We start from the raw sequence: 10,368 nt of genomic DNA on the forward strand, positions 1-10,368 counted from the left end.
TAAATCTCCTTTTATTTTAACAGGAGTTTCTGCACTCAGATCCAGCAGACACTGCAAACCCACACCTGCCTTGATCTGAGAACTGGATCCCATTTGGGGCCAGCATCATAAAAATTCTCTTAGCAAAAGGGACCTGCAAGTTCCATTCAGAGAAAAGGAAATTAGTTGAGTACTAGAGGTGAAAATCTGCCAGGGATACACTTGCTGGAGGCACCAAAAAGGCTGTGATGTTCTTTTCTTCTCCTCTTCTGAATGAAATTCAGGCTTTGGTAGCCTGTGAAATCTCTTTTCCATGACAATCATTGCTACATCCAGCTGTGGAACAAGCAACAGGCCGGAGAACAAAGAGCTGGAGAGCACAGAGCAGCATCCAGAGGCTGGGAGGATGCAGAGGAACAACTTCCACATGGCTGATATTGGCTTTCCACTCTGCTCCCTCCCTGCAGCCACCAAGAACTACTCTCCAATGTGGTTCATTCCAGCTGTTCACCCACTGTACGTAATCATCTCAGCTCCCAAACCCATTCAGCAGCACAAAAACCCCATCCAGGCTGTCAAAAGCCACGAAGCCCCAATGAATGAGCGTGGCCTGTGCCATCCAAGGCTGCAGTGACAGCTGTGACACATTCCCAGCCTTAGTCATGAAGAGCTCAAGCATCTGCGGTATTTCGGATGCTCTCTCATCTCCTCTGCATTTTAAGCTAGAGCACAAAACTCCTGGAAGGAATCCAAAGATCCAGCTCTCTAAAACACAGGAAATGAGTAACTTCACTAACTTTAACTTGGGTCTTTAAATAATGCACTTGTGCTGGCTTCTTTATAGAATTTGTTTCTAGGCCAAGAGAAAGTTCTGTTGTGTGTCCAAAATCTTAGATGCAAATTAAGCCCAAGCTCATATTTGGCTTCTGGTACTAATTGCATCAACTTAAGAATGCAGTTGCATGTGAAATGTCATTATTACAAATATTTTGTTTTAAAGGGAAATGTGTTTTTACTTTTGACCATGACCATGTCACTTTATGTTTTTGCTAGAAATAAAAAGCACCTTCTCTAAACCTACTTCAAAAATGTGACAGTAAGAGCAGAAACAGAAATGTTGTGATTTAATAAAGCCTCTCCATTCCAGGCAAAGGAATTCAGAGTTAAAGATATCTTAGCTATTTTAAACTCCCTTTCCAAACATATATAATTTATTTCTGCTGTGGAGAAATGGATCCCTTACTGCTACAACTTTAACTCCAGTCTATGTATCAATGTGTTCTGAGAGGTTCATGTTTGGTTGTTTTTTTTTTTTTTTTGCATTATTTGGTTTTCAGTAAATAATTTTAAAGGCAATAGCAAAGGAGGAAGATGTGAGTTAAATCTATTTATCAGCGGACTTTGTTAGCTTAGGACAGAGGGTGAAAGCATTAGAATAAAAAAGCACTGAGCTATTGATACATGGCAAAAAGATGCCTTTTAGGTCACCTAGTTCTGAGCACAAGGGCTCCAAGCTGGTCAAAATGTATTTCACCAGGTGCCAACCCTGAGCTAATGAGGTCTGGTCAGCATTCATCTCCAGCTCCGTGCAGCTCCCAGTGCAGCCATTCCCATGCAGGGTAGAGCAGATGAATCTGGAGCTTTCACAGCTCCTGCCTGGCTCAGGGAACAGGCAGAGCCAGCTTGTGTGTGCCTGCAGAAAATCATGTCACTGTCCTAGATGTGTCCCTGTGCTGGTGCACCCACAAAATCACACCCCAGCTTCTGCTGGCAAATCCCTCTGAGTAACTGGGCAAAGGAAGAAAGTGTTGATACACCGAGGAAGCCTATCAGATCTCGAAAATCAATGAATAATAATAATAATAAAAAACAAACTAGGGAGGGTATTGTCTGGGACATGTGGCATGAATTCTGCAGCAGCTGTGTCTGCCCTTCATGGAATAAAGGGAAGATGTGGGGTCCACCACAGCACTCTTGGGCTTTTCATAAAACTTGGGCTTTTCATAAATCTTGGGCTTTTCATAAATCTTGCCAGCTACCAAAATTTGTGAGCTAGTAAAACATCACCAGCCTTCCCCTCCAAAGAAAGATGGGAAAAAAGGCATTTCACTGCTGGGGATGCCTCTGAGATACCATGGAAGGCTCCATCTGGCTGATTGTGGATGTGTGTCTGAGTCAGCTGCTGCAAGAACCTCCACGGGCTGATTCATCTGACCCCCTCCAGGATGGCATGAACCACTCTGCTCATTCCTAACACAGTGGATTAGGGGGATTGGGGATTGGCTTGGATGTGAGAATTTCATTTTCAGATGCTTTCAGAGAGTAGATGAGCATCCTCCAGGCAGCCAAACACTTCCGAGTGAGAAATCCTTCCTTCCACATGAAATGACCAAGAGTTTTGCCAGGAGATCCTTTGGGGACAAGTTTCCTCTTGAGAATGAGCGAATTTATACATCCTCCAGCCCTCAGAGATGGACCTAATGATGAATCTGCTCCCCAGAAACCAAGAACTTAATTCAGTCACATTTCCATTCAATACATTTTTTTTCCCCTTTAAGAATCCTCCCAGAATCAGACTGGACAATGCAGTGTCCCTGCAGCAAAATTTGCCTGATTCTGAGCAACAAATTAATAAAAATAAAAAAAAAAAATCTAGGCTATTAACCCACCACACAGATTAAAACATCTTTTCCTGCCCTAACCCTCAGCTCCATTTAGCAAAGCAACAAATCATAGATAACAGACCATAATTATCCTTCCATTTGCAGCTCCCGAGCAATCGTGACCCAAGCATCTCTAATGGGGTGCAAAAGCCACTGGGATTGAGGCACATTTCTTGTGAAATGCCTCCAACTGAATGGACAGACCTGAAAACAGACCTGGCAGATGTTTAATGTATGTTCAGGAAGGAGCTCTTAAACGTCAATACTCCCAGTGTGTCACAAAATAAATTATTATTATTGCTATTGCCATAATTATTATTAAGAAGTATTTGACCATATTGTCCTCGTCCCCTTTTCTCTCAGTTTTAGAGTGAATTATGAATTACATTAACAAAAACTAGAATTAATTGAGTTACTTGTTGGGTATTTTGGTGCTTGTTTTAGTTTGGTTTTTTTTAACAATGGCATTAGGCAGAGGTTTTTCCACCTTTAAAAACTATTTTTATAAAGAAACCTATGGCAGTCAAATAGATCAAAGTAGTTTCAGATTGTGGGTCTCTATCAAGGAGTAAGACATGACACCTGAACGAGCAGGGATGAGACTTTCATGGTGTCTGCTGATAAATGGAAGGATTTTTATTTAACAGAGCAGCAAACAAGAGTCCCTGCAGCTGCCTATTTCTGCAGGACCCTTCTGAGGAAATACTCCTCAGCACAGCAGCCACGCTGGCTTTAAATGCTCTGTGTGGCGATGCTTCCACCTTTTCTTTAGGAGATGGAATGGTTTAGCTTGTCCTGAGAAGTTCAGCCCTGAAATTATTAATCTGGCTCCTCTGGAGATGAGCTTGCAGGGGGACACAGTCACTGAGCTGCAGTGAGTTACATAAACAAGGCTTGAACAACCCAGCGAGTTTCATACTCATTCCTAGTTTGCCTTGTGCAGCTAAAAGTGCAAGCCTAAGAGACAGACAATAAACTGAGAGAGCAAAAGGTGGCCAGAGGATCAAACACCAGCAAAGCAATGGGGTGAAGGGTGGACATTCTGCCACAAAGCTTCTGAAAAAATAATAAATCTGCCTTTTTTCCCCCGTATATTTGTGCCCACTCAATTACAATCCAAACAGCGTTTCAGCAGCCACGACAGACACAGGAATTCTAGAACTTGTTAGTGCTGTGGAAAAGTACCAAACACCTTTCTGAATGCAAAGCATTCCCTAAGAACAGAACAAGTTCAGCACCAAGGGAACTGGGAAAGTCTCCTCAGGGATACTCTGAGCAGCCTCTTTCAGTGGTGCCACAGCTCACCCTGACCAGACACTGTCAGCAAAGATGACTTTCAAGTTGTGGATAGCAAAAAAAAAAAAAAAAAAAAGAGAGAGAGAGTTCCTCACTGCTGCATTTACATCCCTTTCAGCAGAGCTGTTCCACTTCTGTCCTGATGTGGAAAATTCACTCCAAAATCCTGTTGACTGCAGTGTGTGCTGAAGCACAGATGGTATGGGATTGGCTGGACGTGACAGGAGCAGAGGAAATGGAAACAAGGAAACACAAGCCAACAAAAAAATTCCCCTCCTTGACTTAAAGATTCTGGCTGCATTCTCTGGGCCAAGGAAAGGGGTGAAATAAAATTGAGCATCTCCACTGACTTCCACATCCTCAGATCAGTTTTCCTCTCCTGGGAGCAGTGGCAGATAAGCAATTTCTCTGTTTAAAATCAGGACCAACTGCAAGACCTGATATTTCTGCAGGTTTCTCTACCAGGCATGAGCTGCAGCATGATTCTGCCCTAAGTTCACTTTTTTCTCAGCTCTTCTTAACTCAGATACTCTGCTTTCATTAAAAGATAATCTGAGCTAATTTAGGAATTAGACTGTTTGTACTAAGTGTGCTCAGAAGGAAGGAAAGGCAAACAAAATCTGCCACATTGGAATGAATCAGCTCAGGGACACGGGGCTCAACTTAGCAAAGGCACAGGCACATATGGAACTCAACCCCAGGAAAAAAATATCTCCAGGATGCTGTCTCAGTCAGCCAAACGAGGAGAGATGTGATGAACAAAGGTCTGAATGTGCTCAGCAGCGCAGCCCACAAGCTCTGAAATCTCAGGTTTTCTCTCCCTGGTAGCATCCCACAACAGAGCTCCTGCCTCCCTGTTTTGTGAGCCTCACAAACAGCAGCAGATCTGAGCAGCTCCGTGGGGCTGGGGCACCACTGTGCCAGCAGCAGAATTCTTAAAGCCACTGTGAGGAAACACCCCCAGGAGCAGAATTCTTAAAGCCACTGTGAGCAAAGAACCCCAGGAGCAGAATTCCTAAAGCCACAGCAAGGAAAGAGCCCCAGCAGCAGAATTCCTAAACCCACAGTGAGCAAAGAGCCCCAGCAGCAGAATTCCTAAACCCATAGTGAGCAAAGAGCCCCAGCAGCAGAATTCCTAAACCCATAGTGAGCAAAGAGCCCCAGCAGCAGAATTCCTAAACCCACAGCGAGGAAGGAGCCCTCCAGTTTCCTGCAGGGATCCCTATGGATGATGGAAAGCCAAAGCCCAGGAGCGAGCACAAAGCCTGTTTAAAGAGAAATAAGTGTATTTATCCCACAAAAAGCCCCCTCCTCGTGACCTTGAAGGCTGTGGTTATCCTCCCAGCCATTCACACGTCTTTGGTTGGAGAGAACAAAACAGCGGAAATCTTGAGATAAATGCGCGGGACAAAATGAGATCAATTGGAACTGTCCTGAATGACGGCAAAGCAGCAACCCTGGCCCACAGCTCATGGAAACAGGTGGGAATAAAACTGGAAGACCACAACCCACACACAAGCAGACACATCAACTCTAACCCAACTCCCCTTATTGCCCTGACCAGCATTCCTTAATTATTCACCAAATTCCAATATTGCCTTACCCATCCTACAGGACAACTTCCTCCAAGCCAGCTCCAGGCTGTCTGGCATTAGCCAAAGAGAGATGCTTGTATAACACGTTCTTTCTCTGCAGCTACACCAGGAGCACTTTCAGGAGTTTGCCTCTGTGCTATCATTAACCTCCAGCAATCAAACATTCCCTTGGATTAGCCACGGAAGCATTTCCCTGCTGTACCTGACCAGTGCTGCATAGGCTGGGCAGAGGAGTGAGGGGGCTGTGTACCCAAATAACAGCAAGTGCAAATCCATTTGTTGGTTTTTTTTTTTTACTCCAACAGATGAAATAGAAAAATCCAACATGCTGCTTCAGTTACATATTGCTGTACCAGTCCACCACACACACTGTAATTAACATGCACCAGACGGATGGTAATTGATAATTCCCTGAGAAAGAATCACATCACTTTGCTGCCTTATTCACTTTAGTTAAGATTTTCTCCTTATTATAGCTACCTCCAGAGCTACTCCAATACATCCTAAAGGCCAGATTCTGTTTACCTGCAGATCAGATGCAGAAGAAATCCACTGACTTCCAGGGAGTTCTTCCAGATCTGCTGCTGTGTAAGTGGGATGATCGTGTAGCCATAAACACTAGTGTGCCACTAATCAAATCTCCCTTTTTTTCCCCCGTGCATTTTCCAGTTCTGCACAGCAAGCTGCGTTATCACATTCTGGCTGCAAACTCCTCAGATTCCAACACATACCTGAACGCTTCCCATCCTAAATTCAGAGCACAGCGGGAGGGAAAGAGCCTGTCCTGCGTGCCATCCCCCTGACTGGAGATGTGCTCGGCATGAAGATGGTATTATTAGAGCCAGCTGCTCAAACACCGATAAGGAGAAGTGCCCAGACGCACACGAGCAGAGGTCAAAGGCACAGGAACCCGCAGTTTCTCCCTACTACCCCACAGTAAAACCAAGCAAGTCCTGCTGCACCGCTCGGAGGCTGAATCAGAGTTTCTGCGGCAGGTGAGGATGCAGAGCTGCATCGGGAAACGCCGACAGCAGCGGCGGGGCTGTTAGCAATCAGGTTTTATTTACCAGCCATATTGTGTTAAAACCAGACGTGATTCCCATACCGAGCGCCTCAACCTGTCACCGCCAGCAAAGGGAGATTGATTTGTTTGCAGGGAACCAAATCTATCTGGAGGACGCATCCTCCGAGCCCGCATGCAATCCTCACTGAGAAGAAGTGTCCCCAGGAGCTGGGGACGAGGCGGTAAATCAGTGATCAGTGGCACTGGCAGACAAGCCGGCGGTTCCTGTGGCATCCTCGGGGGATGGGGATGCCCCGGGAGGAGCTGGGGGAAGGACTCACCATTGCAGCAGGGCTCCGTCCCGGCGCTGGCGATGCCGCATCCCCGCGGGGGGACCGTGGCCGCGGGGAGCGGTCCAAGCCCCGCTGCCCGCGCTGGCTGCCCCCGGCCTCCGAAGGGAATCCAAATTCCTCCTCCCTCGCCTGCCGGTCATGTCCAGGCTGCCTTTGCTCAGGGGATGGGCCAGCTCCTGGCCGTGAAGGAATTTGCCATCGCTAAATCAGGAAAAAAACAAACCAAAAAAAAAAAAAAAAAAACAAAAATCCCTAACAAACCAAAACACAGAACTCAAACAACAACAACAACAAAATAAAAGCAAGAAGGGAGGTGGGATATTTTAAAACTTTTTTTTCCCCCCTCTCTATTTTTCGTTTTCTTTTTTTTTTAAGGGTGCTCGGGGCGGGGCGGGGGACGGAGGGGTGCTCAGGCTGGCTGGGATGCTGTGCCGGGGTGAGATGCTCCGGTGCGCTCGCCCCTGCCCCTGTGCCTGTGTGTGATTCTCATACCCAGACAATGCTCTGCAAAGCGAGCTGGTCCTGCGGAGAAATGCAAACACCTCCTCCCCCGAGTGCCTGAGCAAAGGGAAAGGCGATATGGAACCAATAGCTTCTCCTTGGCTGCTCTCATTAATATGGAGGAGAAAAAGAAACCAATGAGGAGGAGCGGGAGGAGGGATTTATTCAAATCAAATTTCCCGAATCGAACACCCTTTCTCCCTTTTTTTTTTTTCTCTTTCCTTTTCCCACGTACCCCAAATCTGCCTTCTCCCTGCCGCCTTAGCCCCGTTTTTGTCGTCCCAGAAATTTTTATTTCTTATTTCATTACTGTGACAAGGTCAGCAGCACGCGGCGATGGGAGGGAGGATGGCATCGCTGCCGGGAGCGAGCGGGGGCTGTGCGAGGGAGGATGAAAGGAGCCAATTTCTCCCGGACCTGCAGGGTTGATTGCAAAGAGAAGCGATAAAGTAGCTGGAGTTGTCAGGCAGGGGAACTGAGGGGGAGCAGAGCAGGAATTTCTGCTGGAAAAAAACATTTTGCAGATGATGTGTGCAGATGGGCCGGTGGCCTGTGTCCAGGCTGAGCCCTCTGAGCTTGGAGAGAATCTTCTACAGGAGATGCACACCCAGGGAAGGAAATGACAGCACAGAACAGCAGCATCTGCACTGTCCTGCAGCACCACAGAGGCACAGGACCCCTGGAACAGCCATGCAGGAGTGGCACCTGTTGCTGGAAAATGACTGGAGAGGAGCTGTAGGGAGGGCTGGAGAGAGGGGAAGGGGTTTCCAATCACAAGCTAAATCAAGAGAAATACAGGTTGGATAGCAGGAAAAAGTTTTTCACAGAAAGAGTGAGAAAGTTCTGGAATGGCTGCCTGGGGAGGTGGTGGAGTCCCCATGCCTGGGTGTGTTTAACAAAGCCTGGATGTGGCACTGGGGGCCAGGGTTTAGTTGAGCTGTTGGGGCTGGGTTGGACTCGATGGTCTTGAAGGTCTCTTCCAACCTGGTCATTCTGGGAATTCTGTGAATTCTGTGGTTCTGTGTCCAGTAGCTGCAGAAGAGCGGGGTGTCCCTGTCCCCTGCACAAGAGCATCCAGGCACTGCTCCCTGCTGCACAGTGCTCAAGGGAGGCTCTCCAGACCTGGAAAATGAGCACCCAAGGAGCCTGAGCAGCCACAGCAGGCCCAGAGGAGGCCTCTGCCAGGATATCCCACAGAGACGCTTGGTCCCAGGCTGATCTCAGGCCCCACAGTTCCCTGTTGAGAATTTGAGGTGCTGAATGCCCACATCCTTACCCAAATTCTGTGAGACATGCTGGAAGAGCAGCTGCCTGCCGATGAGATTTTTCTAATTACCCTGAAATTCCATGACACCTGTATGCCTTACACTCTTCCAGCTGTAGAAGCCCTTTTGTCTGCTTATCTTTTCACAGGATCACAGAATCATTAAAGTTGGAAAAGACCTCAAGATCATGGATGCCAGCTTCTGACCAAACACCCCCTTGTCAACTAAACAGCACTGAGTGCCACCCCCAGTCATTCCTTGGGCACCTCCAGGGAAGGAGATTCCAGCACTTCTCTGGGCAGCCCCTTCCAGTGCTCAACCACCCTTTCAGTGAAGAAATTCTTTCAGATGTCCAACTTAACGTCCCCTGGAACACCTTGAGGCCTTTTCCTCCAGTCCAGGGACTTGTTGCCAGGGAGAAGAGACCAATCTCCACCTGGCCACAACCTTCTTTCAGCGAGTTGTTGAGAGTGATAAGGTTCCTCCTGAGCCTCCTTTTCTCCAGATTTTTACCCATTCCCCTTCATTTTCTGCATCTCCCATCCTCTATTTCCCATGGCATGTAAATTAATTTCAAGTCCTTCTTCCCTTCACCCTTGTGAGAAATGGATTTGTAAAGAATTTTTAAAACTTGACAGAAAGTTCACACAGCCTTGTACATCTGTATGCAAACACTGGGATAAGGTGTTTTGATTTAAGAAGACAATGGAATAGAGATTACATTGTTGAGAGAGAGATTGAACTAGAAATAAGTTTCAACAAGTTTCAAAATATGACTTTGTGAAAAGACCAGATATTTTAGAGAATTAGAACTGTGAAAGATGCATTGTAGCAGGGCTAGGTGGAGAAAAAACATAAGTAATTTGTGTTAGAAGTAATAGCAGCATTGTGTAGCAAAAGCTGAGAGGCTGAAAAGCATTTATAAGGTATTGACACCAATAAATAAGTCAGCTTCTGATAGAATAGCTTTAAATTTTACATCTCTTGTGTCTCATCAAGACTGATAATAGAATAAAGTGTTTTAAAAAACCTCTCAGTTACCCCACCTCTGTAAAACCCAAGAAAACCAACACACCCTACTTCCTTTAAACAATGGAGAAAAAAAAAAAGGCAATTTTATCTTAAAAGGAACTAAATCCATGACATGCCCAGCATGAAAAGCCCTGTCCCCGTTGCTGTAGTGCCCCTGTGGCTCTGGGCCCACGTGCAGGAGCCTGGGGGGCACAGCCCCACAGCAGAGAGCAGCCCAGGCAGCCCTGCTGCAGTGCCTTGGCACAGCCACAGCCCCACGGCTGCACAGATGCCTCCTCTGGAGAAAACCTTGTACAGACATGCTGGGAGTGCACTCGGCTCTGGTTTCGTTCCAGCACCATGGAGCAGGCTAAAGAATCAACTGGAACTTCCAGAAGCTTTGCTTTGTGGATTTTCCTGCAGGTCTGTCGTCTTCTCTAGTCACATGTCACAAAGAAAACAAATTAAAGGTTATGGAATATTAGAATGATTTATGTTGGAAGGGACTTTAAAAATCATCCAGTTCCAACTCCCTGCCATGGGCAGGGACACCTTCCACTACCTCAGGTTGCTCCAAGCCTCATCCAGCCTGGCCTTGGGCACTTCCAGGGATTCAGGGCAGCCACAGCTGCTCTGGGCACCCTGTGCCAGGGCCTCACCAACCCCATAAAAAATTTCTTCCCAATATCCCCTCTAACCCTG

General features: G+C 46.7%; 1 protein-coding gene across 10 annotated transcripts in view; it reads right to left on the minus strand.

The window, feature by feature from the left end:
- ADCYAP1R1 (ADCYAP receptor type I) overlaps positions 1-7,466 on the minus strand; it is a 154,397-nt gene extending 146,931 nt beyond the window's left edge. For all 10 annotated transcript variants that reach the window (XM_066550616.1, XM_066550597.1, XM_066550587.1 and 7 more), the window contains exons 1-2: positions 7,382-7,466; positions 6,878-7,090 (exon numbers count right to left, since the gene is read on the minus strand). The gene's annotated coding sequence lies outside the window, so the exon portion shown is untranslated. The remainder of the gene's footprint in view (positions 1-6,877; positions 7,091-7,381) is intronic.
- Between the last annotated feature and the right edge of the window lie 2,902 nt (positions 7,467-10,368).

Source organism: Molothrus aeneus, chromosome 1, assembly GCF_037042795.1.
Source record: "Molothrus aeneus isolate 106 chromosome 1, BPBGC_Maene_1.0, whole genome shotgun sequence".
In the NCBI taxonomy this organism is placed as follows: Eukaryota; Metazoa; Chordata; class Aves; order Passeriformes; family Icteridae; genus Molothrus; species Molothrus aeneus.